Genomic DNA, 26,160 nt, shown 5'->3' on the forward strand with positions numbered 1-26,160 from the left:
CCCCCGTCAAGAGAGCAACGGTGGGACCACATTTGGAAAACAGGCCGCCTTGCATTGAAACCGTTGCTGCAAGACGTTAAAGGCCAGAGGAAAGAAGGGCGCCCTGACAGACCGTCATTTCCGCTGACCTCGAGTGTTAAGCGTTCAGTACCTCGGCCAAGGCTAGGGAGAAGACAGAGACTACGCAATCACAATTGGGGTTAAATTAAAAACAAAACGCGCTTCCCCGAGCCAGGTAGGAGTCGAACCTACAATCTTCTGATCCGTAGTCAGACGCGTTATCCATTGCGCCACTGGCCCTCGTGGGTCTGCGCAACCCCTATCCTTCCACAAAAGGGAGGTGCTGTGCTTGCCCCCTCCCCACATTACACAGCTCTTTAGAAAATAATGCTACTCTTCATTTCGGAGCTGACTCTCAAGCCGCTTCATCTTCCAGTCCTATCTAGAAAGGAAGGCCCCTGAAAAGTTGGCAGCAATTGCAAAGCAGGATTTGCCTTCATTTATTGGGGTTGGGGGGGTGGGGTCAATCGGTCAGGGGCTTACTTCCCCACACACTTCAGGAGCGCCACAGGGACTCTTCTCAAGCCTGCCAATAGGCTGCAGATATTTGCCCCCAGCCAATGCTGCACTTTGGGGGCAAGGGGCAGGTTTCAGGTGGCAAGACGGGCAGCAAAGGGTTAATGAGGCGTGCCCCAGCACTCACGCGCCTCCGAGAGGAACTGCAGACTCTCTTGCCCATTTTAGCAAAAGGGGACCGTCCACCCCTGATGGGGCTCGAACCCCTGCCCCTTCTGTTAGCATGGCCTGCGCCTTCCCCCCTAGGCTAGGGAGGCCATCCCCATGCAGATACCGTCCCGCACTACAGACCGTCAGCCGCTTTGCCACTCTGCATTTTCAGACGGGAGGGAGTGAGGGAGTGAGGGAGGGAGGGAGGGAGGAAGGGAGGGGGGAGAGGGGAGCTCAAACGCCAGTAGTCAGACGCGTTATCCATTGCGCCACTGGCCCTCGTGGGTCTGCGCATACCCCTATCCTTCCACAAAAGGGAGGTACTGTGCTTGCCCCCTCCCCACATTACACAGCTCTTTAGAAAATAATGCTACTCTTCATTTCGGAGCTGACTCTCAAGCCGCTTCATCTTCCAGTCCTATCTAGAAAGGAAGGCCCTGAAAAGTTGGCAGCAATTGCAAAGCAGGATTTGCCTTCATTTATTGGGGTTGGGGGGGTGGGGTCATCGGTCAGGGGCTTACTTCCCCACACACTTCAGGAGCGCCACAGGGACTCTTCTCCAGCCTGCCAATAGGCTGCAGATATTTGCCCCCAGCCAATGCTGCACTTTGGGGGCAAGGGGCAGGTTTCAGGTGGCAAGACGGGCAGCAAAGGGTTAATGAGGCGTGCCCCAGCACTCACGCGCCTCCGAGAGGAACTGCAGACTCTCTTGCCCATTTTAGCAAAAGGGGACCGTCCATCCCTGATAGGGCTCGAACCGCTGCCCTTGGTTCTTGCGTGTTCTCTCAAGCTAGTCATTTTTAGATTGGTCTTGGTATTGTGCTTTGCTTAGCCACTGTAAGCAATGACAGCTCAATACCAGAGCAGCGTAAAGCTTGATTTCTGCCACTGAAAGTGCATCTCGGTCATTTGCGTGGGACACCACGGTCAAGCTTCTCAAGCATCCTGCCAGTGGTGGACCCATGGGGGCACTGCTCTCAGGATCTCCATAACCTGCTTCTTGCTGACAGCCTCCCATATGGTCTAGCGGTTAGGATTCCTGGTTTTCACCCAGGCGGCCCGGGTTCGACTCCCGGTATGGGAAGACTAGCCTTTTCTACATAGAACTCCCGATTCCGTTTCTGTTGCATTTACATTTTGAGAAAAGCCTGAATTTCCCCCAATTGTTTCCCTTGGGGCCCCGGCGGCCCCATGCAGTCTGTCCGTGTTTCAGGCTCCCGATTCCTCAGTATGAGGGCTGGACTTGCAAGAAGAAGGGCCGACTACAAGCGGCTTGGGTATGAGGTGCATACCAATGTCTGCGGCTTTCATACCCGAGATCTCGTCTGCACCCACCTTTGAGGCGTGACGTGTCCCCCGCACCCCCCGTCAAGAGAGCAACGGTGGGACCACATTTGGAAAACAGGCCGCCTTGCATTGAAACCGTTGCTGCAAGACGTTAAAGGCCAGAGGAAAGAAAGGGCGCCCTGACAGACCGTCATTTCCGCTGACCTCGAGTGTTAAGCGTTCAGTACCTCGGCCAAGGCTAGGGAGAAGACAGAGACTACGCAATCACAATTGGGGTTAAATTAAAAACAAAACGCGCTTCCCCGAGCCAGGTAGGAGTCGAACCTACAATCTTCTGATCCGTAGTCAGACGCGTTATCCATTGCGCCACTGGCCCTCGTGGGTCTGCGCATACCCCTATCCTTCCACAAAAGGGAGGTGCTGTGCTTGCCCCTCCCCACATTACACAGCTCTTTAGAAAATAATGCTACTCTTCATTTCGGAGCTGACTCTCAAGCCGCTTCATCTTCCAGTCCTATCTAGAAAGGAAGGCCCTGAAAAGTTGGCAGCAATTGCAAAGCAGGATTTGCCTTCATTTATTGGGGTTGGGGGGGTGGGGTCAATCGGTCAGGGCTTACTTCCCCACACACTTCAGGAGCGCCACAGGGACTCTTCTCAAGCCTGCCAATAGGCTGCAGATATTTGCCCCCAGCCAATGCTGCACTTTGGGGGCAAGGGGCAGGTTTCAGGTGGCAAGACGGGCAGCAAAGGGTTAATGAGCGTGCCCCAGCACTCACGCGCCTCCGAGAGGAACTGCAGACTCTCTTGCCCATTTTAGCAAAAGGGGACCGTCCACCCTGATAGGGCTCGACCGCTGCCCTTGGTTCTTGCGTGTTCTCTCAAGCTAGTCATTTTTAGATTGGTCTTGGTATTGTGCTTTGCTTAGCCACTGTAAGCAATGACAGCTCAATACCAGAGCAGCGTAAAGCTTGATTTCTGCCACTGAAAGTGCATCTCGGTCATTTGCGTGGGACACCACCGGTCAAGCTTCTCAAGCATCCCTGCCAGTGGTGGACCCATGGGGCACTGCTCTCAGGATCTCCATAACCTGCTTCTTGCTGACAGCCTCCCATATGGTCTAGCGGTTAGGATTCCTGGTTTTCACCCAGGCGGCCCGGGTTCGACTCCCGGTATGGGAAGACTAGCCTTTTCTACATAGAACTCCCGATTCCGTTTCTGTTGCATTTACATTTTGAGAAAAGCCTGAATTTCCCCACATTGTTTCCCTTGGGGCCCCGGCGGCCCCATGCAGTCTGTCCGTGTTTCAGGCTCCCGATTCCTCAGTATGAGGGCTGGACTTGCAAGAAGAAGGGCCGACTACAAGCGGCTTGGGTATGAGGTGCATACCAATGTCTGCGGCTTTCATACCCGAGATCTCGTCTGCACCCACCTTTGAGGCGTGACGTGTCCCCCGCACCCCCCGTCAAGAGAGCAACGGTGGGACCACATTTGGAAAACAGGCCGCCTTGCATTGAAAACCGTTGCTGCAAGACGTTAAAGGCCAGAGGAAAGAAGGGCGCCCTGACAGACCGTCATTTCCGCTGACCTCGAGTGTTAAGCGTTCAGTACCTCGGCCAAGGCTAGGGAGAAGACAGAGACTACGCAATCACAATTGGGGTTAAATTAAAAAACAAACGCGCTTCCCCGAGCCAGGTAGGAGTCGAACCTACAATCTTCTGATCCGTAGTCAGACGCGTTATCCATTGCGCCACTGGCCCTCGTGGGTCTGCGCATACCCCTATCCTTCCACAAAAGGGAGGTGCTGTGCTTGCCCCCTCCCCACATTACACAGCTCTTTAGAAAATAATGCTACTCTTCATTTCGGAGCTGACTCTCAAGCCGCTTCATCTTCCAGTCCTATCTAGAAAGGAAGGCCCTGAAAAGTTGGCAGCAATTGCAAAGCAGGATTTGCCTTCATTTATTGGGGTTGGGGGGGTGGGGTCAATCGGTCAGGGGCTTACTTCCCCACACACTTCAGGAGCGCCACAGGGACTCTTCTCAAGCCTGCCAATAGGCTGCAGATATTTGCCCCCAGCCAATGCTGCACTTTGGGGGCAAGGGGCAGGTTTCAGGTGGCAAGACGGGCAGCAAAGGGTTAATGAGGCGTGCCCCAGCCACTCACGCGCCTCCGAGAGGAACTGCAGACTCTCTTGCCCATTTTAGCAAAAGGGGACCGTCCACCCCTGATGGGGCTCGAACCCCTGCCCCTTCTGTTAGCATGGCCTGCGCCTTCCCCCCTAGGCTAGGGAGGCCATCCCCATGCAGATACCGTCCCGCACTACAGACCCGTCAGCCGCTTTGCCACTCTGCATTTTCAGACGGGAGGGAGTGAGGGAGTGAGGGAGGGAGGGAGGGAGGAAGGGAGGGGGGAGAGGGGAGCTCAAACGCCAGTAGTCAGACGCGTTATCCATTGCGCCACTGCCCTCGTGGGTCTGCGCATACCCCTATCCTTCCACAAAAGGGAGGTACTGTGCTTGCCCCCTCCCCACATTACACAGCTCTTTAGAAAATAATGCTACTCTTCATTTCGGAGCTGACTCTCAAGCCGCTTCATCTTCCAGTCCTATCTAGAAAGGAAGGCCCTGAAAAGTTGGCAGCAATTGCAAAGCAGGATTTGCCTTCATTTATTGGGGTTGGGGGGTGGGGTCAATCGGTCAGGGGCTTACTTCCCCACACACTTCAGGAGCGCCACAGGGACTCTTCTCAAGCCTGCCAATAGGCTGCAGATATTTGCCCCCAGCCAATGCTGCACTTTGGGGGCAAGGGGCAGGTTTCAGGTGGCAAGACGGGCAGCAAAGGGTTAATGAGGCGTGCCCCAGCACTCACGCGCCTCCGAGAGGAACTGCAGACTCTCTTGCCCATTTTAGCAAAAGGGGACCGTCCACCCCTGATGGGGCTCGAACCCCTGCCCCTTCTGTTAGCATGGCCTGCGCCTTCCCCCCTAGGCTAGGGAGGCCATCCCCATGCAGATACCGTCCCGCACTACAGACCCGTCAGCCGCTTTGCCACTCTGCATTTTCAGACGGGAGGGAGTGAGGGAGTGAGGGAGGGAGGGAGGGAGGAAGGGAGGGGGGAGAGGGGAGCTCAAACGCCAGTAGTCAGACGCGTTATCCATTGCGCCACTGGCCCTCGTGGGTCTGCGCATACCCCTATCCTTCCACAAAAGGGAGGTACTGTGCTTGCCCCCTCCCCACATTACACAGCTCTTTAGAAAATAATGCTACTCTTCATTTCGGAGCTGACTCTCAAGCCGCTTCATCTTCCAGTTCCTATCTAGAAAGGAAGGCCCTGAAAAGTTGGCAGCAATTGCAAAGCAGGATTTGCCTTCATTTATTGGGGTTGGGGGGGTGGGGTCAATCGGTCAGGGCTTACTTCCCCACACACTTCAGGAGCGCCACAGGGACTCTTCTCAAGCCTGCCAATAGGCTGCAGATATTTGCCCCCAGCCAATGCTGCACTTTGGGGGCAAGGGGCAGGTTTCAGGTGGCAAGACGGGCAGCAAAGGGTTAATGAGGCGTGCCCCAGCACTCACGCGCCTCCGAGAGGAACTGCAGACTCTCTTGCCCATTTTAGCAAAAGGGGACCGTCCACCCCTGATGGGGCTCGAACCCCTGCCCCTTCTGTTAGCATGGCCTGCGCCTTCCCCCCTAGGCTAGGGAGGCCATCCCCATGCAGATACCGTCCCGCACTACAGACCCGTCAGCCGCTTTGCCACTCTGCATTTTCAGACGGGAGGGAGTGAGGGAGTGAGGGAGGGAGGGGAGGGAGGAAGGGAGGGGGGAGAGGGGAGCTCAAACGCCAGTAGTCAGACGCGTTATCCATTGCGCCACTGGCCCTCGTGGGTCTGCGCATACCCCTATCCTTCCACAAAAGGGAGGTACTGTGCTTGCCCCCTCCCCACATTACACAGCTCTTTAGAAAATAATGCTACTCTTCATTTCCGGAGCTGACTCTCAAGCCGCTTCATCTTCCAGTCCTATCTAGAAAGGAAGGCCCTGAAAAGTTGGCAGCAATTGCAAAGCAGGATTTGCCTTCATTTATTGGGGTTGGGGGGGTGGGGTCAATCGGTCAGGGGCTTACTTCCCCACACACTTCAGGAGCGCCACAGGGACTCTTCTCAAGCCTGCCAATAGGCTGCAGATATTTGCCCCCAGCCAATGCTGCACTTTGGGGGCAAGGGGCAGGTTTCAGGTGGCAAGACGGGCAGCAAAGGGTTAATGAGGCGTGCCCCAGCACTCACGCGCCTCCGAGAGGAACTGCAGACTCTCTTGCCCATTTTAGCAAAAGGGGACCGTCCACCCCTGATGGGGCTCGAACCCCTGCCCCTTCTGTTAGCATGGCCTGCGCCTTCCCCCCTAGGCTAGGGAGGCCATCCCCATGCAGATACCGTCCCGCACTACAGACCCGTCAGCCGCTTTGCCACTCTGCATTTTCAGACGGGAGGGAGTGAGGGAGTGAGGGAGGGAGGGAGGGAGGAAGGGAGGGGGGGAGGGAAGGAGGGGGGAGAGGGGAGCTCAAACGCCAGTAGGCAGGCAGCCTTGCTGTCTGCTGCCTACCGGAGCTGCTGTGTGCAGTGCCCACAAGCCTCTCAGCGCTTGCCTGTGTGCAGCAGCACCCTTCACACTTCCGCCTGTCGCCCCATGACAGGTGGGGGCGGGGGCTTGGGCACACGAGAGAGCCTGGGAGGGACAGCTCGCACTCCAACCAGTGATCCCAAAACCCACTCTCTCTGGCCCTAATCCTGTCTCTCTTTCTTTCCTTCTTTCCTTCCTTTCTTTCCCTCACTTGCTGTTTTTTCTTTCTTTCTTTCTTTCTTTCTTTCTTTCTTTCTTTCTTTCTTTCTTTCTTTCTTTCTTTCTTTCTTTCTTTCTTTCTTTCTTTCTTTCTTTCTTTCTTTCTTTCTTTCTTTCTTTCTTTCCTTGCTTCTTTCCTTGCTTCCTTTCTTTCTTTACCACTTACCTTTTGTCTTTCTTCCTTTCTTTCTCAGGCAGCCATCATTAGACAAGTCTTGGTATTGTGCTTTGCTTAGCCACTGCAAGCAATGACAGCTCAATACAGAGCAGCGTAAAGCTTGATTTCTGCCACTGAAAGTGCATCTCGGTCATTTGCGTGGGACACCACCGGTCAAGCTTCTCAAGCATCCTGCCAGTGGTGGACCCATGGGGCACTGCTCTCAGGATCTCCATAACCTGCTTCTTGCTGACAGCCTCCCATATGTCTAGCGGTTAGGATTCCTGGTTTTCACCCAGGCGGCCCGGTATGGGAAGACTAGCCTTTTCTACATAGAACTCCCGATTCCGTTTCTGTTGCATTTACATTTTGAGAAAAGCCTGAATTTCCCCACATTGTTTCCCTTGGGGCCCCGGCGGCCCCATGCAGTCTGTCCGTGTTTCAGGCTCCCGATTCCTCAGTATGAGGGCTGGACTTGCAAGAAGAAGGGCCGACTACAAGCGGCTTGGGTATGAGGTGCATACCAATGTCTGCGGCTTTCATACCCGAGATCTCGTCTGCACCCACCTTTGAGGCGTGACGTGTCCCCCCGCACCCCCCGTCAAGAGAGCAACGGTGGGACCACATTTGGAAAACAGGCCGCCTTGCATTGAAACCGTTGCTGCAAGACGTTAAAGGCCAGAGGAAAGAAGGGCGCCCTGACAGACCGTCATTTCCGCTGACCTCGAGTGTTAAGCGTTCAGTACCTCGGCCAAGGCTAGGGAGAAGACAGAGACTACGCAATCACAATTGGGGTTAAATTAAAAACAAAACGCGCTTCCCCGAGCCAGGTAGGAGTCGAACCTACAATCTTCTGATCCGTAGTCAGACGCGTTATCCATTGCGCCACTGGCCCTCGTGGTCTGCGCATACCCCTATCCTTCCACAAAAGGGAGGTGCTGTGCTTGCCCCCTCCCCACATTACACAGCTCTTTAGAAAATAATGCTACTCTTCATTTCGGAGCTGACTCTCAAGCCGCTTCATCTTCCAGTCCTATCTAGAAAGGAAGGCCCTGAAAAGTTGGCAGCAATTGCAAAGCAGGATTTGCCTTCATTTATTGGGGTTGGGGGGGTGGGGTCAATCGGTCAGGGCTTACTTCCCCACACACTTCAGGAGCGCCACAGGGACTCTTCTCCAGCCTGCCAATAGGCTGCAGATATTTGCCCCCAGCCAATGCTGCACTTTGGGGGCAAGGGGCAGGTTTCAGGTGGCAAGACGGGCAGCAAAGGGTTAATGAGGCGTGCCCCAGCACTCACGCGCCTCCGAGAGGAACTGCAGACTCTCTTGCCCATTTTAGCAAAAGGGGACCGTCCATCCCTGATAGGGCTCGAACCGCTGCCCTTGGTTCTTGCGTGTTCTCTCAAGCTAGTCATTTTTAGATTGGTCTTGGTATTGTGCTTTGCTTAGCCACTGTAAGCAATGACAGCTCAATACCAGAGCAGCGTAAAGCTTGATTTCTGCCACTGAAAGTGCATCTCGGTCATTTGCGTGGGACACCACCGGTCAAGCTTCTCAAGCATCCTGCCAGTGGTGGACCCATGGGGCACTGCTCTCAGGATCTCCATAACCTGCTTCTTGCTGACAGCCTCCCATATGGTCTAGCGGTTAGGATTCCTGGTTTTCACCCAGGCGGCCCGGGTTCGACTCCCGGTATGGGAAGACTAGCCTTTTCTACATAGAACTCCCGATTCCGTTTCTGTTGCATTTACATTTTGAGAAAAGCCTGAATTTCCCCACATTGTTTCCCTTGGGGCCCCGGCGGCCCCATGCAGTCTGTCCGTGTTTCAGGCTCCCGATTCCTCAGTATGAGGGCTGGACTTGCAAGAAGAAGGGCCGACTACAAGCGGCTTGGGTATGAGGTGCATACCAATGTCTGCGGCTTTCATACCCGAGATCTCGTCTGCACCCACCTTTGAGGCGTGACGTGTCCCCCGCACCCCCCGTCAAGAGAGCAACGGTGGGACCACATTTTGGAAAACAGGCCGCCTTGCATTGAAAACCGTTGCTGCAAGACGTTAAAGGCCAGAGGAAAGAAGGGCGCCCTGACAGACCGTCATTTCCGCTGACCTCGAGTGTTAAGCGTTCAGTACCTCGGCCAAGGCTAGGGAGAAGACAGAGACTACGCAATCACAATTGGGGTTAAATTAAAAACAAAACGCGCTTCCCCGAGCCAGGTAGGAGTCGAACCTACAATCTTCTGATCCGTAGTCAGACGCGTTATCCATTGCGCCACTGGCCCTCGTGGGTCTGCGCATACCCCTATCCTTCCACAAAAGGGAGGTGCTGTGCTTGCCCCCTCCCCACATTACACAGCTCTTTAGAAAATAATGCTACTCTTCATTTCGGAGCTGACTCTCAAGCCGCTTCATCTTCCAGTCCTATCTAGAAAGGAAGGCCCTGAAAAGTTGGCAGCAATTGCAAAGCAGGATTTGCCTTCATTTATTGGGGTTGGGGGGGTGGGGTCAATCGGTCAGGGGCTTACTTCCCCACACACTTCAGGAGCGCCACAGGGACTCTTCTCAAGCCTGCCAATAGGCTGCAGATATTTGCCCCCAGCCAATGCTGCACTTTGGGGGCAAGGGCAGGTTTCAGGTGGCAAGACGGGCAGCAAAGGGTTAATGAGGCGTGCCCCAGCACTCACGCGCCTCCGAGAGGAACTGCAGACTCTCTTGCCCATTTTAGCAAAAGGGGACCGTCCACCCCTGATAGGGCTCGAACCGCTGCCCTTGGTTCTTGCGTGTTCTCTCAAGCTAGTCATTTTTAGATTGGTCTTGGTATTGTGCTTTGCTTAGCCACTGTAAGCAATGACAGCTCAATACCAGAGCAGCGTAAAGCTTGATTTCTGCCACTGAAAGTGCATCTCGGTCATTTGCGTGGGACACCACCGGTCAAGCTTCTCAAGCATCCTGCCAGTGGTGGACCCATGGGGCACTGCTCTCAGGATCTCCATAACCTGCTTCTTGCTGACAGCCTCCCATATGGTCTAGCGGTTAGGATTCCTGGTTTTCACCCAGGCGGCCCGGGTTCGACTCCCGGTATGGGAAGACTAGCCTTTTCTACATAGAACTCCCGATTCCGTTTCTGTTGCATTTACATTTTGAGAAAAGCCTGAATTTCCCCACATTGTTTCCCTTGGGGCCCCGGCGGCCCCATGCAGTCTGTCCGTGTTTTCAGGCTCCCGATTCCTCAGTATGAGGGCTGGACTTGCAAGAAGAAGGGCCGACTACAAGCGGCTTGGGTATGAGGTGCATACCAATGTCTGCGGCTTTCATACCCGAGATCTCGTCTGCACCCACCTTTGAGGCGTGACGTGTCCCCCGCACCCCCCGTCAAGAGAGCAACGGTGGGACCACATTTGGAAAACAGGCCGCCTTGCATTGAAACCGTTGCTGCAAGACGTTAAAGGCCAGAGGAAAGAAGGGCGCCCTGACAGACCGTCATTTCCGCTGACCTCGAGTGTTAAGCGTTCAGTACCTCGGCCAAGGCTAGGGAGAAGACAGAGACTACGCAATCACAATTGGGGTTAAATTAAAAACAAAACGCGCTTCCCCGAGCCAGGTAGGAGTCGAACCTACAATCTTCTGATCCGTAGTCAGACGCGTTATCCATTGCGCCACTGGCCCTCGTGGGTCTGCGCATACCCCTATCCTTCCACAAAAGGGAGGTGCTGTGCTTGCCCCCTCCCCACATTACACAGCTCTTTAGAAAATAATGCTACTCTTCATTTCGGAGCTGACTCTCAAGCCGCTTCATCTTCCAGTCCTATCTAGAAAGGAAGGCCCTGAAAAGTTGGCAGCAATTGCAAAGCAGGATTTGCCTTCATTTATTGGGGTTGGGGGGGTGGGGTCAATCGGTCAGGGGCTTACTTCCCCACACACTTCAGGAGCGCCACAGGGACTCTTCTCCAGCCTGCCAATAGGCTGCAGATATTTGCCCCCAGCCAATGCTGCACTTTGGGGGCAAGGGGCAGGTTTCAGGTGGCAAGACGGGCAGCAAAGGGTTAATGAGGCGTGCCCCAGCACTCACGCGCCTCCGAGAGGAACTGCAGACTCTCTTGCCCATTTTAGCAAAAGGGGACCGTCCACCCCTGATGGGGCTCGAACCCCTGCCCCTTCTGTTAGCATGGCCTGCGCCTTCCCCCCTAGGCTAGGGAGGCCATCCCCATGCAGATACCGTCCCGCACTACAGACCCGTCAGCCGCTTTGCCCCTCTGCATTTTCAGACGGGAGGGAGTGAGGGAGTGAGGGAGGGAGGGAGGGAGGAAGGGAGGGGGGAGAGGGGAGCTCAAACGCCAGTAGTCAGACGCGTTATCCATTGCGCCACTGGCCCTCGTGGGTCTGCGCATACCCCTATCCTTCCACAAAAGGGAGGTACTGTGCTTGCCCCCTCCCCACATTACACAGCTCTTTAGAAAATAATGCTACTCTTCATTTCGGAGCTGACTCTCAAGCCGCTTCATCTTCCAGTCCTATCTAGAAGGAAGGCCCTGAAAAGTTGGCAGCAATTGCAAAGCAGGATTTGCCTTCATTTATTGGGGTTGGGGGGGTGGGGTCAATCGGTCAGGGCTTACTTCCCCACACACTTCAGGAGCGCCACAGGGACTCTTCTCAAGCCTGCCAATAGGCTGCAGATATTTGCCCCCAGCCAATGCTGCACTTTGGGGGCAAGGGGCAGGTTTCAGGTGGCAAGACGGGCAGCAAAGGGTTAATGAGGCGTGCCCCAGCACTCACGCGCCTCCGAGAGGAACTGCAGACTTCTCTTGCCCATTTTAGCAAAAGGGGACCGTCCACCCCTGATGGGGCTCGAACCCCTGCCCCTTCTGTTAGCATGGCCTGCGCCTTCCCCCCTAGGCTAGGGAGGCCATCCCATGCAGATACCGTCCCGCACTACAGACCCGTCAGCCGCTTTGCCACTCTGCATTTTCAGACGGGAGGGAGTGAGGGAGTGAGGGAGGGAGGGAGGGAGGAAGGGAGGGGGGGAGGGAAGGAGGGGGGAGAGGGGAGCTCAAACGCCAGTAGGCAGGCAGCCTTGCTGTCTGCTGCCTACCGGAGCTGCTGTGTGCAGTGCCCACAAGCCTCTCAGCGCTTGCCTGTGTGCAGCAGCACCCTTCACACTTCCGCCTGTCGCCCCATGACAGGTGGGGGCGGGGGCTTGGGCACACGAGAGAGCCTGGGAGGGACAGCTCGCACTCCAACCAGTGATCCCAAAACCCACTCTCTCTGGCCCTAATCCTGTCTCTCTTTCTTTCCTTCTTTCCTTCCTTTCTTTCCCTCACTTGCTGTTTTTTCTTTCTTTCTTTCTTTCTTTCTTTCTTTCTTTCTTTCTTTCTTTCTTTCTTTCTTTCTTTCTTTCTTTCTTTCTTTCTTTCTTTCTTTCTTTCTTTCTTTCTTTCTTTCTTTCTTTCTTTCTTTCTTTCCTTGCTTCTTTCCTTGCTTCCTTTCTTTCTTTACCACTTACCTTTTGTCTTTCTTCCTTTCTTTCTCAGGCAGCCATCATTAGACAAGTCTTGGTATTGTGCTTTGCTTAGCCACTGCAAGCAATGACAGCTCAATACCAGAGCAGCGTAAAGCTTGATTTCTGCCACTGAAAGTGCATCTCGGTCATTTGCGTGGGACACCACCGGTCAAGCTTCTCAAGCATCCTGCCAGTGGTGGACCCATGGGGCACTGCTCTCAGGATCTCCATAACCTGCTTCTTGCTGACAGCCTCCCATATGGTCTAGCGGTTAGGATTCCTGGTTTTCACCCAGGCGGCCCGGTATGGGAAGACTAGCCTTTTCTACATAGAACTCCCGATTCCGTTTCTGTTGCATTTACATTTTGAGAAAAGCCTGAATTTCCCCACATTGTTTCCCTTGGGGCCCCGGCGGCCCCATGCAGTCTGTCCGTGTTTCAGGCTCCCGATTCCTCAGTATGAGGGCTGGACTTGCAAGAAGAAGGGCCGACTACAAGCGGCTTGGGTATGAGGTGCATACCAATGTCTGCGGCTTTCATACCCGAGATCTCGTCTGCACCCACCTTTGAGGCGTGACGTGTCCCCCGCACCCCCCGTCAAGAGAGCAACGGTGGGACCACATTTGGAAAACAGGCCGCCTTGCATTGAAACCGTTGCTGCAAGACGTTAAAGGCCAGAGGAAAGAAGGGCGCCCTGACAGACCGTCATTTCCGCTGACCTCGAGTGTTAAGCGTTCAGTACCTCGGCCAAGGCTAGGGAGAAGACAGAGACTACGCAATCACAATTGGGGTTAAATTAAAAACAAAACGCGCTTCCCCGAGCCAGGTAGGAGTCGAACCTACAATCTTCTGATCCGTAGTCAGACGCGTTATCCATTGCGCCACTGGCCCTCGTGGGTCTGCGCATACCCCTATCCTTCCACAAAAGGGAGGTGCTGTGCTTGCCCCCTCCCCACATTACACAGCTCTTTAGAAAATAATGCTACTCTTCATTTCGGAGCTGACTCTCAAGCCGCTTCATCTTCCAGTCCTATCTAGAAAGGAAGGCCCTGAAAAGTTGGCAGCAATTGCAAAGCAGGATTTGCCTTCATTTATTGGGGTTGGGGGGGTGGGGTCAATCGGTCAGGGGCTTACTTCCCCACACACTTCAGGAGCGCCACAGGGACTCTTCTCCAGCCTGCCAATAGGCTGCAGATATTTGCCCCCAGCCAATGCTGCACTTTGGGGGCAAGGGGCAGGTTTCAGGTGGCAAGACGGGCAGCAAAGGGTTAATGAGGCGTGCCCCAGCACTCACGCGCCTCCGAGAGGAACTGCAGACTCTCTTGCCCATTTTAGCAAAAGGGGACCGTCCATCCCTGATAGGGCTCGAACCGCTGCCCTTGGTTCTTGCGTGTTCTCTCAAGCTAGTCATTTTTAGATTGGTCTTGGTATTGTGCTTTGCTTAGCCACTGTAAGCAATGACAGCTCAATACCAGAGCAGCGTAAAGCTTGATTTCTGCCACTGAAAGTGCATCTCGGTCATTTGCGTGGGACACCACCGGTCAAGCTTCTCAAGCATCCTGCCAGTGGTGGACCCATGGGGCACTGCTCTCAGGATCTCCATAACCTGCTTCTTGCTGACAGCCTCCCATATGGTCTAGCGGTTAGGATTCCTGGTTTTCACCCAGGCGGCCCGGGTTCGACTCCCGGTATGGGAAGACTAGCCTTTTCTACATAGAACTCCCGATTCCGTTTCTGTTGCATTTACATTTTGAGAAAAGCCTGAATTTCCCCACATTGTTTCCCTTGGGGCCCCGGCGGCCCCATGCAGTCTGTCCGTGTTTCAGGCTCCCGATTCCTCAGTATGAGGGCTGGACTTGCAAGAAGAAGGGCCGACTACAAGCGGCTTGGGTATGAGGTGCATACCAATGTCTGCGGCTTTCATACCCGAGATCTCGTCTGCACCCACCTTTGAGGCGTGACGTGTCCCCCGCACCCCCCGTCAAGAGAGCAACGGTGGGACCACATTTGGAAAACAGGCCGCCTTGCATTGAAACCGTTGCTGCAAGACGTTAAAGGCCAGAGGAAAGAAGGGCGCCCTGACAGACCGTCATTTCCGCTGACCTCGAGTGTTAAGCGTTCAGTACCTCGGCCAAGGCTAGGGAGAAGACAGAGACTACGCAATCACAATTGGGGTTAAATTAAAAACAAAACGCGCTTCCCCGAGCCAGGTAGGAGTCGAACCTACAATCTTCTGATCCGTAGTCAGACGCGTTATCCATTGCGCCACTGGCCCTCGTGGGTCTGCGCATACCCCTATCCTTCCACAAAAGGGAGGTGCTGTGCTTGCCCCCTCCCCACATTACACAGCTCTTTAGAAAATAATGCTACTCTTCATTTCGGAGCTGACTCTCAAGCCGCTTCATCTTCCAGTCCTATCTAGAAAGGAAGGCCCTGAAAAGTTGGCAGCAATTGCAAAGCAGGATTTGCCTTCATTTATTGGGGTTGGGGGGGTGGGGTCAATCGGTCAGGGGCTTACTTCCCCACACACTTCAGGAGCGCCACAGGGACTCTTCTCAAGCCTGCCAATAGGCTGCAGATATTTGCCCCCAGCCAATGCTGCACTTTGGGGGCAAGGGGCAGGTTTCAGGTGGCAAGACGGGCAGCAAAGGGTTAATGAGGCGTGCCCCAGCACTCACGCGCCTCCGAGAGGAACTGCAGACTCTCTTGCCCATTTTAGCAAAAGGGGACCGTCCACCCCTGATAGGGCTCGAACCGCTGCCCTTGGTTCTTGCGTGTTCTCTCAAGCTAGTCATTTTTAGATTGGTCTTGGTATTGTGCTTTGCTTAGCCACTGTAAGCAATGACAGCTCAATACCAGAGCAGCGTAAAGCTTGATTTCTGCCACTGAAAGTGCATCTCGGTCATTTGCGTGGGACACCACCGGTCAAGCTTCTCAAGCATCCTGCCAGTGGTGGACCCATGGGGCACTGCTCTCAGGATCTCCATAACCTGCTTCTTGCTGACAGCCTCCCATATGGTCTAGCGGTTAGGATTCCTGGTTTTCACCCAGGCGGCCCGGGTTCGACTCCCGGTATGGGAAGACTAGCCTTTTCTACATAGAACTCCCGATTCCGTTTCTGTTGCATTTACATTTTGAGAAAAGCCTGAATTTCCCCACATTGTTTCCCTTGGGGCCCCGGCGGCCCCATGCAGTCTGTCCGTGTTTCAGGCTCCCGATTCCTCAGTATGAGGGCTGGACTTGCAAGAAGAAGGGCCGACTACAAGCGGCTTGGGTATGAGGTGCATACCAATGTCTGCGGCTTTCATACCCGAGATCTCGTCTGCACCCACCTTTGAGGCGTGACGTGTCCCCCGCACCCCCCGTCAAGAGAGCAACGGTGGGACCACATTTGGAAAACAGGCCGCCTTGCATTGAAACCGTTGCTGCAAGACGTTAAAGGCCAGAGGAAAGAAGGGCGCCCTGACAGACCGTCATTTCCGCTGACCTCGAGTGTTAAGCGTTCAGTACCTCGGCCAAGGCTAGGGAGAAGACAGAGACTACGCAATCACAATTGGGGTTAAATTAAAAACAAAACGCGCTTCCCCGAGCCAGGTAGGAGTCGAACCTACAATCTTCTGATCCGTAGTCAGACGCGTTATCCATTGCGCCACTGGCCCTCGTGGGTCTGCGCATACCCCTATCCTTCCACAAAAGGGAGGTGCTGTGCTTGCCCCCTCCCCACATTACACAGCTCTTTAGAAAATAATGCTACTCTTCATTTCGGAGCTGACTCTCAAGCCGCTTCATCTTCCAGTCCTATCTAGAAAGGAAGGCCCTGAAAAGTTGGCAGCAATTGCAAAGCAGGATTTGCCTTCATTTATTGGGGTTGGGGGGGTGGGGTCAATCGGTCAGGGGCTTACTTCCCCACACACTTCAGGAGCGCCACAGGGACTCTTCTCCAGCCTGCCAATAGGCTGCAGATATTTGCCCCCAGCCAATGCTGCACTTTGGGGGCAAGGGGCAGGTTTCAGGTGGCAAGACGGGCAGCAAAGGGTTAATGAGGCGTGCCCCAGCACTCACGCGCCTCCGAGAGGAACTGCAGACTCTCTTGCCCATTTTAGCAAAAGGGGACCGTCCACCCCTGATGGGGCTCGAACCCCTGCCCCTTCTGTTAGCATGGCCTGCGCCTTCCCCCCTAGGCTAGGGAGGCCATCCCCATGCAGATACCGTCCCGCACTACAGACCCGTCAGCCGCTTTGCCACTCTGCATTTTCAGACGGGAGGGAGTGAGGGAGTGAGGGAGGGAGGGAGGGAGGAAGGGAGGGGGGAGAGGGGAGCTCAAACGCCAGTAGTCAGACGCGTTATCCATTGCGCCACTGGCCCTCGTGGGTCTGCGCATACCCCTATCCTTCCACAAAAGGGAGGTACTGTGCTTGCCCCCTCCCCACATTACACAGCTCTTTAGAAAATAATGCTACTCTTCATTTCGGAGCTGACTCTCAAGCCGCTTCATCTTCCAGTCCTATCTAGAAAGGAAGGCCCTGAAAAGTTGGCAGCAATTGCAAAGCAGGATTTGCCTTCATTTATTGGGGTTGGGGGGGTGGGGTCAATCGGTCAGGGGCTTACTTCCCCACACACTTCAGGAGCGCCACAGGGACTCTTCTCAAGCCTGCCAATAGGCTGCAGATATTTGCCCCCAGCCAATGCTGCACTTTGGGGGCAAGGGGCAGGTTTCAGGTGGCAAGACGGGCAGCAAAGGGTTAATGAGGCGTGCCCCAGCACTCACGCGCCTCCGAGAGGAACTGCAGACTCTCTTGCCCATTTTAGCAAAAGGGGACCGTCCACCCCTGATGGGGCTCGAACCCCTGCCCCTTCTGTTAGCATGGCCTGCGCCTTCCCCCCTAGGCTAGGGAGGCCATCCCCATGCAGATACCGTCCCGCACTACAGACCCGTCAGCCGCTTTGCCACTCTGCATTTTCAGACGGGAGGGAGTGAGGGAGTGAGGGAGGGAGGGAGGGAGGAAGGGAGGGGGGGAGGGAAGGAGGGGGGAGAGGGGAGCTCAAACGCCAGTAGGCAGGCAGCCTTGCTGTCTGCTGCCTACCGGAGCTGCTGTGTGCAGTGCCCACAAGCCTCTCAGCGCTTGCCTGTGTGCAGCAGCACCCTTCACACTTCCGCCTGTCGCCCCATGACAGGTGGGGGCGGGGGCTTGGGCACACGAGAGAGCCTGGGAGGGACAGCTCGCACTCCAACCAGTGATCCCAAAACCCACTCTCTCTGGCCCTAATCCTGTCTCTCTTTCTTTCCTTCTTTCCTTCCTTTCTTTCCCTCACTTGCTGTTTTTTCTTTCTTTCTTTCTTTCTTTCTTTCTTTCTTTCTTTCTTTCTTTCTTTCTTTCTTTCTTTCTTTCTTTCTTTCTTTCTTTCTTTCTTTCTTTCTTTCTTTCTTTCTTTCTTTCTTTCTTTCCTTGCTTCTTTCCTTGCTTCCTTTCTTTCTTTACCACTTACCTTTTGTCTTTCTTCCTTTCTTTCTCAGGCAGCCATCATTAGACAAGTCTTGGTATTGTGCTTTGCTTAGCCACTGCAAGCAATGACAGCTCAATACCAGAGCAGCGTAAAGCTTGATTTCTGCCACTGAAAGTGCATCTCGGTCATTTGCGTGGGACACCACCGGTCAAGCTTCTCAAGCATCCTGCCAGTGGTGGACCCATGGGGCACTGCTCTCAGGATCTCCATAACCTGCTTCTTGCTGACAGCCTCCCATATGGTCTAGCGGTTAGGATTCCTGGTTTTCACCCAGGCGGCCCGGTATGGGAAGACTAGCCTTTTCTACATAGAACTCCCGATTCCGTTTCTGTTGCATTTACATTTTGAGAAAAGCCTGAATTTCCCCACATTGTTTCCCTTGGGGCCCCGGCGGCCCCATGCAGTCTGTCCGTGTTTCAGGCTCCCGATTCCTCAGTATGAGGGCTGGACTTGCAAGAAGAAGGGCCGACTACAAGCGGCTTGGGTATGAGGTGCATACCAATGTCTGCGGCTTTCATACCCGAGATCTCGTCTGCACCCACCTTTGAGGCGTGACGTGTCCCCCGCACCCCCCGTCAAGAGAGCAACGGTGGGACCACATTTGGAAAACAGGCCGCCTTGCATTGAAACCGTTGCTGCAAGACGTTAAAGGCCAGAGGAAAGAAGGGCGCCCTGACAGACCGTCATTTCCGCTGACCTCGAGTGTTAAGCGTTCAGTACCTCGGCCAAGGCTAGGGAGAAGACAGAGACTACGCAATCACAATTGGGGTTAAATTAAAAACAAAACGCGCTTCCCCGAGCCAGGTAGGAGTCGAACCTACAATCTTCTGATCCGTAGTCAGACGCGTTATCCATTGCGCCACTGGCCCTCGTGGGTCTGCGCATACCCCTATCCTTCCACAAAAGGGAGGTGCTGTGCTTGCCCCCTCCCCACATTACACAGCTCTTTAGAAAATAATGCTACTCTTCATTTCGGAGCTGACTCTCAAGCCGCTTCATCTTCCAGTCCTATCTAGAAAGGAAGGCCCTGAAAAGTTGGCAGCAATTGCAAAGCAGGATTTGCCTTCATTTATTGGGGTTGGGGGGGTGGGGTCAATCGGTCAGGGGCTTACTTCCCCACACACTTCAGGAGCGCCACAGGGACTCTTCTCCAGCCTGCCAATAGGCTGCAGATATTTGCCCCCAGCCAATGCTGCACTTTGGGGGCAAGGGGCAGGTTTCAGGTGGCAAGACGGGCAGCAAAGGGTTAATGAGGCGTGCCCCAGCACTCACGCGCCTCCGAGAGGAACTGCAGACTCTCTTGCCCATTTTAGCAAAAGGGGACCGTCCATCCCTGATAGGGCTCGAACCGCTGCCCTTGGTTCTTGCGTGTTCTCTCAAGCTAGTCATTTTTAGATTGGTCTTGGTATTGTGCTTTGCTTAGCCACTGTAAGCAATGACAGCTCAATACCAGAGCAGCGTAAAGCTTGATTTCTGCCACTGAAAGTGCATCTCGGTCATTTGCGTGGGACACCACCGGTCAAGCTTCTCAAGCATCCTGCCAGTGGTGGACCCATGGGGCACTGCTCTCAGGATCTCCATAACCTGCTTCTTGCTGACAGCCTCCCATATGGTCTAGCGGTTAGGATTCCTGGTTTTCACCCAGGCGGCCCGGGTTCGACTCCCGGTATGGGAAGACTAGCCTTTTCTACATAGAACTCCCGATTCCGTTTCTGTTGCATTTACATTTTGAGAAAAGCCTGAATTTCCCCACATTGTTTCCCTTGGGGCCCCGGCGGCCCCATGCAGTCTGTCCGTGTTTCAGGCTCCCGATTCCTCAGTATGAGGGCTGGACTTGCAAGAAGAAGGGCCGACTACAAGCGGCTTGGGTATGAGGTGCATACCAATGTCTGCGGCTTTCATACCCGAGATCTCGTCTGCACCCACCTTTGAGGCGTGACGTGTCCCCCGCACCCCCCGTCAAGAGAGCAACGGTGGGACCACATTTGGAAAACAGGCCGCCTTGCATTGAAACCGTTGCTGCAAGACGTTAAAGGCCAGAGGAAAGAAGGGCGCCCTGACAGACCGTCATTTCCGCTGACCTCGAGTGTTAAGCGTTCAGTACCTCGGCCAAGGCTAGGGAGAAGACAGAGACTACGCAATCACAATTGGGGTTAAATTAAAAACAAAACGCGCTTCCCCGAGCCAGGTAGGAGTCGAACCTACAATCTTCTGATCCGTAGTCAGACGCGTTATCCATTGCGCCACTGGCCCTCGTGGGTCTGCGCATACCCCTATCCTTCCACAAAAGGGAGGTGCTGTGCTTGCCCCCTCCCCACATTACACAGCTCTTTAGAAAATAATGCTACTCTTCATTTCGGAGCTGACTCTCAAGCCGCTTCATCTTCCAGTCCTATCTAGAAAGGAAGGCCCTGAAAAGTTGGCAGCAATTGCAAAGCAGGATTTGCCTTCATTTATTGGGGTTGGGGGGGTGGGGTCAATCGGTCAGGGGCTTACTTCCCCACACACTTCAGGAGCGCCACAGGGACTCTTCTCAAGCCTGCCAATAGGCTGCAGATATTTGCCCCCAGCCAATGCTGCACTTTGGGGGCAAGGGGCAGGTTTCAGGTGGCAAGACGGGCAGCAAAGGGTTAATGAGGCGTGCCCCAGCACTCACGCGCCTCCGAGAGGAACTGCAGACTCTCTTGCCCATTTTAGCAAAAGGGGACCGTCCACCCCTGATAGGGCTCGAACCGCTGCCCTTGGTTCTTGCGTGTTCTCTCAAGCTAGTCATTTTTAGATTGGTCTTGGTATTGTGCTTTGCTTAGCCACTGTAAGCAATGACAGCTCAATACCAGAGCAGCGTAAAGCTTGATTTCTGCCACTGAAAGTGCATCTCGGTCATTTGCGTGGGACACCACCGGTCAAGCTTCTCAAGCATCCTGCCAGTGGTGGACCCATGGGGCACTGCTCTCAGGATCTCCATAACCTGCTTCTTGCTGACAGCCTCCCATATGGTCTAGCGGTTAGGATTCCTGGTTTTCACCCAGGCGGCCCGGGTTCGACTCCCGGTATGGGAAGACTAGCCTTTTCTACATAGAACTCCCGATTCCGTTTCTGTTGCATTTACATTTTGAGAAAAGCCTGAATTTCCCCACATTGTTTCCCTTGGGGCCCCGGCGGCCCCATGCAGTCTGTCCGTGTTTCAGGCTCCCGATTCCTCAGTATGAGGGCTGGACTTGCAAGAAGAAGGGCCGACTACAAGCGGCTTGGGTATGAGGTGCATACCAATGTCTGCGGCTTTCATACCCGAGATCTCGTCTGCACCCACCTTTGAGGCGTGACGTGTCCCCCGCACCCCCCGTCAAGAGAGCAACGGTGGGACCACATTTGGAAAACAGGCCGCCTTGCATTGAAACCGTTGCTGCAAGACGTTAAAGGCCAGAGGAAAGAAGGGCGCCCTGACAGACCGTCATTTCCGCTGACCTCGAGTGTTAAGCGTTCAGTACCTCGGCCAAGGCTAGGGAGAAGACAGAGACTACGCAATCACAATTGGGGTTAAATTAAAAACAAAACGCGCTTCCCCGAGCCAGGTAGGAGTCGAACCTACAATCTTCTGATCCGTAGTCAGACGCGTTATCCATTGCGCCACTGGCCCTCGTGGGTCTGCGCATACCCCTATCCTTCCACAAAAGGGAGGTGCTGTGCTTGCCCCCTCCCCACATTACACAGCTCTTTAGAAAATAATGCTACTCTTCATTTCGGAGCTGACTCTCAAGCCGCTTCATCTTCCAGTCCTATCTAGAAAGGAAGGCCCTGAAAAGTTGGCAGCAATTGCAAAGCAGGATTTGCCTTCATTTATTGGGGTTGGGGGGGTGGGGTCAATCGGTCAGGGGCTTACTTCCCCACACACTTCAGGAGCGCCACAGGGACTCTTCTCAAGCCTGCCAATAGGCTGCAGATATTTGCCCCCAGCCAATGCTGCACTTTGGGGGCAAGGGGCAGGTTTCAGGTGGCAAGACGGGCAGCAAAGGGTTAATGAGGCGTGCCCCAGCACTCACGCGCCTCCGAGAGGAACTGCAGACTCTCTTGCCCATTTTAGCAAAAGGGGACCGTCCACCCCTGATGGGGCTCGAACCCCTGCCCCTTCTGTTAGCATGGCCTGCGCCTTCCCCCCTAGGCTAGGGAGGCCATCCCCATGCAGATACCGTCCCGCACTACAGACCCGTCAGCCGCTTTGCCACTCTGCATTTTCAGACGGGAGGGAGTGAGGGAGTGAGGGAGGGAGGGAGGGAGGAAGGGAGGGGGGGAGGGAAGGAGGGGGGAGAGGGGAGCTCAAACGCCAGTAGGCAGGCAGCCTTGCTGTCTGCTGCCTACCGGAGCTGCTGTGTGCAGTGCCCACAAGCCTCTCAGCGCTTGCCTGTGTGCAGCAGCACCCTTCACACTTCCGCCTGTCGCCCCATGACAGGTGGGGGCGGGGGCTTGGGCACACGAGAGAGCCTGGGAGGGACAGCTCGCACTCCAACCAGTGATCCCAAAACCCACTCTCTCTGGCCCTAATCCTGTCTCTCTTTCTTTCCTTCTTTCCTTCCTTTCTTTCCCTCACTTGCTGTTTTTTCTTTCTTTCTTTCTTTCTTTCTTTCTTTCTTTCTTTCTTTCTTTCTTTCTTTCTTTCTTTCTTTCTTTCTTTCTTTCTTTCTTTCTTTCTTTCTTTCCTTGCTTCTTTCCTTGCTTCCTTTCTTTCTTTACCACTTACCTTTTGTCTTTCTTCCTTTCTTTCTCAGGCAGCCATCATTAGACAAGTCTTGGTATTGTGCTTTGCTTAGCCACTGCAAGCAATGACAGCTCAATACCAGAGCAGCGTAAAGCTTGATTTCTGCCACTGAAAGTGCATCTCGGTCATTTGCGTGGGACACCACCGGTCAAGCTTCTCAAGCATCCTGCCAGTGGTGGACCCATGGGGCACTGCTCTCAGGATCTCCATAACCTGCTTCTTGCTGACAGCCTCCCATATGGTCTAGCGGTTAGGATTCCTGGTTTTCACCCAGGCGGCCCGGTATGGGAAGACTAGCCTTTTCTACATAGAACTCCCGATTCCGTTTCTGTTGCATTTACATTTTGAGAAAAGCCTGAATTTCCCCACATTGTTTCCCTTGGGGCCCCGGCGGCCCCATGCAGTCTGTCCGTGTTTCAGGCTCCCGATTCCTCAGTATGAGGGCTGGACTTGCAAGAAGAAGGGCCGACTACAAGCGGCTTGGGTATGAGGTGCATACCAATGTCTGCGGCTTTCATACCCGAGATCTCGTCTGCACCCACCTTTGAGGCGTGACGTGTCCCCCGCACCCCCCGTCAAGAGAGCAACGGTGGGACCACATTTGGAAAACAGGCCGCCTTGCATTGAAACCGTTGCTGCAAGACGTTAAAGGCCAGAGGAAAGAAGGGCGCCCTGACAGACCGTCATTTCCGCTGACCTCGAGTGTTAAGCGTTCAGTACCTCGGCCAAGGCTAGGGAGAAGACAGAGACTACGCAATCACAATTGGGGTTAAATTAAAAACAAAACGCGCTTCCCCGAGCCAGGTAGGAGTCGAACCTACAATCTTCTGATCCGTAGTCAGACGCGTTATCCATTGCGCCACTGGCCCTCGTGGGTCTGCGCATACCCCTATCCTTCCACAAAAGGGAGGTGCTGTGCTTGCCCCCTCCCCACATTACACAGCTCTTTAGAAAATAATGCTACTCTTCATTTCGGAGCTGACTCTCAAGCCGCTTCATCTTCCAGTCCTATCTAGAAAGGAAGGCCCTGAAAAGTTGGCAGCAATTGCAAAGCAGGATTTGCCTTCATTTATTGGGGTTGGGGGGGTGGGGTCAATCGGTCAGGGGCTTACTTCCCCACACACTTCAGGAGCGCCACAGGGACTCTTCTCCAGCCTGCCAATAGGCTGCAGATATTTGCCCCCAGCCAATGCTGCACTTTGGGGGCAAGGGGCAGGTTTCAGGTGGCAAGACGGGCAGCAAAGGGTTAATGAGGCGTGCCCCAGCACTCACGCGCCTCCGAGAGGAACTGCAGACTCTCTTGCCCATTTTAGCAAAAGGGGACCGTCCATCCCTGATAGGGCTCGAACCGCTGCCCTTGGTTCTTGCGTGTTCTCTCAAGCTAGTCATTTTTAGATTGGTCTTGGTATTGTGCTTTGCTTAGCCACTGTAAGCAATGACAGCTCAATACCAGAGCAGCGTAAAGCTTGATTTCTGCCACTGAAAGTGCATCTCGGTCATTTGCGTGGGACACCACCGGTCAAGCTTCTCAAGCATCCTGCCAGTGGTGGACCCATGGGGCACTGCTCTCAGGATCTCCATAACCTGCTTCTTGCTGACAGCCTCCCATATGGTCTAGCGGTTAGGATTCCTGGTTTTCACCCAGGCGGCCCGGGTTCGACTCCCGGTATGGGAAGACTAGCCTTTTCTACATAGAACTCCCGATTCCGTTTCTGTTGCATTTACATTTTGAGAAAAGCCTGAATTTCCCCACATTGTTTCCCTTGGGGCCCCGGCGGCCCCATGCAGTCTGTCCGTGTTTCAGGCTCCCGATTCCTCAGTATGAGGGCTGGACTTGCAAGAAGAAGGGCCGACTACAAGCGGCTTGGGTATGAGGTGCATACCAATGTCTGCGGCTTTCATACCCGAGATCTCGTCTGCACCCACCTTTGAGGCGTGACGTGTCCCCCGCACCCCCCGTCAAGAGAGCAACGGTGGGACCACATTTGGAAAACAGGCCGCCTTGCATTGAAACCGTTGCTGCAAGACGTTAAAGGCCAGAGGAAAGAAGGGCGCCCTGACAGACCGTCATTTCCGCTGACCTCGAGTGTTAAGCGTTCAGTACCTCGGCCAAGGCTAGGGAGAAGACAGAGACTACGCAATCACAATTGGGGTTAAATTAAAAACAAAACGCGCTTCCCCGAGCCAGGTAGGAGTCGAACCTACAATCTTCTGATCCGTAGTCAGACACGTTATCCATTGCGCCACTGGCCCTCGTGGGTCTGCGCATACCCCTATCCTTCCACAAAAGGGAGGTACTGTGCTTGCCCCCTCCCCACATTACACAGCTCTTTAGAAAATAATGCTACTCTTCATTTCGGAGCTGACTCTCAAGCCGCTTCATCTTCCAGTCCTATCTAGAAAGGAAGGCCCTGAAAAGTTGGCAGCAATTGCAAAGCAGGATTTGCCTTCATTTATTGGGGTTGGGGGGGTGGGGTCAATCGGTCAGGGGCTTACTTCCCCACACACTTCAGGAGCGCCACAGGGACTCTTCTCAAGCCTGCCAATAGGCTGCAGATATTTGCCCCCAGCCAATGCTGCACTTTGGGGGCAAGGGGCAGGTTTCAGGTGGCAAGACGGGCAGCAAAGGGTTAATGAGGCGTGCCCCAGCACTCACGCGCCTCCGAGAGGAACTGCAGACTCTCTTGCCCATTTTAGCAAAAGGGGACCGTCCACCCCTGATGGGGCTCGAACCCCTGCCCCTTCTGTTAGCATGGCCTGCGCCTTCCCCCCTAGGCTAGGGAGGCCATCCCCATGCAGATACCGTCCCGCACTACAGACCCGTCAGCCGCTTTGCCACTCTGCATTTTCAGACGGGAGGGAGTGAGGGAGTGAGGGAGGGAGGGAGGGAGGAAGGGAGGGGGGAGAGGGGAGCTCAAACGCCAGTAGGCAGGCAGCCTTGCTGTCTGCTGCCTACCGGAGCTGCTGTGTGCAGCGCCCACAAGCCTCTCAGCGCTTGCCTGTGTGCAGCAGCACCCTTCACACTTCCGCCTGTCGCCCCATGACAGGTGGGGGCGGGGGCTTGGGCACACGAGAGAGCCTGGGAGGGACAGCTCGCACTCCAACCAGTGATCCCAAAACCCACTCTCTCTGGCCCTAATCCTGTCTCTCTTTCTTTCCTTCTTTCCTTCCTTTCTTTCCCTCACTTGCTGTTTTTTCTTTCTTTCTTTCTTTCTTTCTTTCTTTCTTTCTTTCTTTCTTTCTTTCTTTCTTTCTTTCTTTCTTTCTTTCTTTCTTTCTTTCTTTCTTTCTTTCTTTCTTTCTTTCTTTCCTTGCTTCTTTCCTTGCTTCCTTTCTTTCTTTACCACTTACCTTTTGTCTTTCTTCCTTTCTTTCTCAGGCAGCCATCATTAGACAAGTCTTGGTAT

The 26,160-nt window shown here is 54.3% G+C and overlaps 23 non-coding genes across 23 annotated transcripts; 9 read left to right on the forward strand and 14 right to left on the reverse strand.

Annotated features, from left to right (window-relative positions):
* Window positions 1–227: 227 nt before the first annotated feature.
* On the reverse strand, window positions 228–300 carry TRNAR-ACG (transfer RNA arginine (anticodon ACG)). The gene has a single exon. It is a non-coding gene; the product is annotated as a tRNA-Arg (tRNA).
* A 1,438-nt stretch (window positions 301–1,738) lies between these two features.
* On the forward strand, window positions 1,739–1,810 carry TRNAE-UUC (transfer RNA glutamic acid (anticodon UUC)). Its single transcript has one exon. It is a non-coding gene; the product is annotated as a tRNA-Glu (tRNA).
* A 506-nt stretch (window positions 1,811–2,316) lies between these two features.
* TRNAR-ACG (transfer RNA arginine (anticodon ACG)) lies at window positions 2,317–2,389 on the reverse strand. The gene has a single exon. It is a non-coding gene; the product is annotated as a tRNA-Arg (tRNA).
* Window positions 2,390–3,119: 730 nt separating this feature from the next.
* Window positions 3,120–3,191, forward strand: TRNAE-UUC (transfer RNA glutamic acid (anticodon UUC)). Its single transcript has one exon. It is a non-coding gene; the product is annotated as a tRNA-Glu (tRNA).
* A 506-nt stretch (window positions 3,192–3,697) lies between these two features.
* TRNAR-ACG (transfer RNA arginine (anticodon ACG)) lies at window positions 3,698–3,770 on the reverse strand. The gene has a single exon. It is a non-coding gene; the product is annotated as a tRNA-Arg (tRNA).
* Window positions 3,771–7,824: 4,054 nt separating this feature from the next.
* Window positions 7,825–7,897, reverse strand: TRNAR-ACG (transfer RNA arginine (anticodon ACG)). The gene has a single exon. It is a non-coding gene; the product is annotated as a tRNA-Arg (tRNA).
* A 732-nt stretch (window positions 7,898–8,629) lies between these two features.
* TRNAE-UUC (transfer RNA glutamic acid (anticodon UUC)) lies at window positions 8,630–8,701 on the forward strand. The gene has a single exon. It is a non-coding gene; the product is annotated as a tRNA-Glu (tRNA).
* A 507-nt stretch (window positions 8,702–9,208) lies between these two features.
* TRNAR-ACG (transfer RNA arginine (anticodon ACG)) lies at window positions 9,209–9,281 on the reverse strand. Its single transcript has one exon. It is a non-coding gene; the product is annotated as a tRNA-Arg (tRNA).
* Window positions 9,282–10,014: 733 nt separating this feature from the next.
* On the forward strand, window positions 10,015–10,086 carry TRNAE-UUC (transfer RNA glutamic acid (anticodon UUC)). The gene has a single exon. It is a non-coding gene; the product is annotated as a tRNA-Glu (tRNA).
* Window positions 10,087–10,592: 506 nt separating this feature from the next.
* Window positions 10,593–10,665, reverse strand: TRNAR-ACG (transfer RNA arginine (anticodon ACG)). The gene has a single exon. It is a non-coding gene; the product is annotated as a tRNA-Arg (tRNA).
* Window positions 10,666–13,313: 2,648 nt separating this feature from the next.
* Window positions 13,314–13,386, reverse strand: TRNAR-ACG (transfer RNA arginine (anticodon ACG)). The gene has a single exon. It is a non-coding gene; the product is annotated as a tRNA-Arg (tRNA).
* Window positions 13,387–14,120: 734 nt separating this feature from the next.
* TRNAE-UUC (transfer RNA glutamic acid (anticodon UUC)) lies at window positions 14,121–14,192 on the forward strand. Its single transcript has one exon. It is a non-coding gene; the product is annotated as a tRNA-Glu (tRNA).
* Window positions 14,193–14,697: 505 nt separating this feature from the next.
* Window positions 14,698–14,770, reverse strand: TRNAR-ACG (transfer RNA arginine (anticodon ACG)). The gene has a single exon. It is a non-coding gene; the product is annotated as a tRNA-Arg (tRNA).
* A 734-nt stretch (window positions 14,771–15,504) lies between these two features.
* TRNAE-UUC (transfer RNA glutamic acid (anticodon UUC)) lies at window positions 15,505–15,576 on the forward strand. Its single transcript has one exon. It is a non-coding gene; the product is annotated as a tRNA-Glu (tRNA).
* A 505-nt stretch (window positions 15,577–16,081) lies between these two features.
* Window positions 16,082–16,154, reverse strand: TRNAR-ACG (transfer RNA arginine (anticodon ACG)). The gene has a single exon. It is a non-coding gene; the product is annotated as a tRNA-Arg (tRNA).
* Window positions 16,155–18,796: 2,642 nt separating this feature from the next.
* Window positions 18,797–18,869, reverse strand: TRNAR-ACG (transfer RNA arginine (anticodon ACG)). Its single transcript has one exon. It is a non-coding gene; the product is annotated as a tRNA-Arg (tRNA).
* Window positions 18,870–19,603: 734 nt separating this feature from the next.
* TRNAE-UUC (transfer RNA glutamic acid (anticodon UUC)) lies at window positions 19,604–19,675 on the forward strand. The gene has a single exon. It is a non-coding gene; the product is annotated as a tRNA-Glu (tRNA).
* A 505-nt stretch (window positions 19,676–20,180) lies between these two features.
* Window positions 20,181–20,253, reverse strand: TRNAR-ACG (transfer RNA arginine (anticodon ACG)). The gene has a single exon. It is a non-coding gene; the product is annotated as a tRNA-Arg (tRNA).
* A 734-nt stretch (window positions 20,254–20,987) lies between these two features.
* On the forward strand, window positions 20,988–21,059 carry TRNAE-UUC (transfer RNA glutamic acid (anticodon UUC)). Its single transcript has one exon. It is a non-coding gene; the product is annotated as a tRNA-Glu (tRNA).
* Window positions 21,060–21,564: 505 nt separating this feature from the next.
* On the reverse strand, window positions 21,565–21,637 carry TRNAR-ACG (transfer RNA arginine (anticodon ACG)). Its single transcript has one exon. It is a non-coding gene; the product is annotated as a tRNA-Arg (tRNA).
* A 1,912-nt stretch (window positions 21,638–23,549) lies between these two features.
* Window positions 23,550–23,622, reverse strand: TRNAR-ACG (transfer RNA arginine (anticodon ACG)). The gene has a single exon. It is a non-coding gene; the product is annotated as a tRNA-Arg (tRNA).
* Window positions 23,623–24,356: 734 nt separating this feature from the next.
* On the forward strand, window positions 24,357–24,428 carry TRNAE-UUC (transfer RNA glutamic acid (anticodon UUC)). The gene has a single exon. It is a non-coding gene; the product is annotated as a tRNA-Glu (tRNA).
* A 505-nt stretch (window positions 24,429–24,933) lies between these two features.
* On the reverse strand, window positions 24,934–25,006 carry TRNAR-ACG (transfer RNA arginine (anticodon ACG)). Its single transcript has one exon. It is a non-coding gene; the product is annotated as a tRNA-Arg (tRNA).
* Between the last annotated feature and the right edge of the window lie 1,154 nt (window positions 25,007–26,160).

This window comes from Ambystoma mexicanum, unplaced genomic scaffold (assembly GCF_040938575.1).
Source record: "Ambystoma mexicanum isolate Mex_15411 unplaced genomic scaffold, UKY_AmexF1_1 Mex_scaf152, whole genome shotgun sequence".
Taxonomy (NCBI): domain Eukaryota; kingdom Metazoa; phylum Chordata; class Amphibia; order Caudata; family Ambystomatidae; genus Ambystoma; species Ambystoma mexicanum.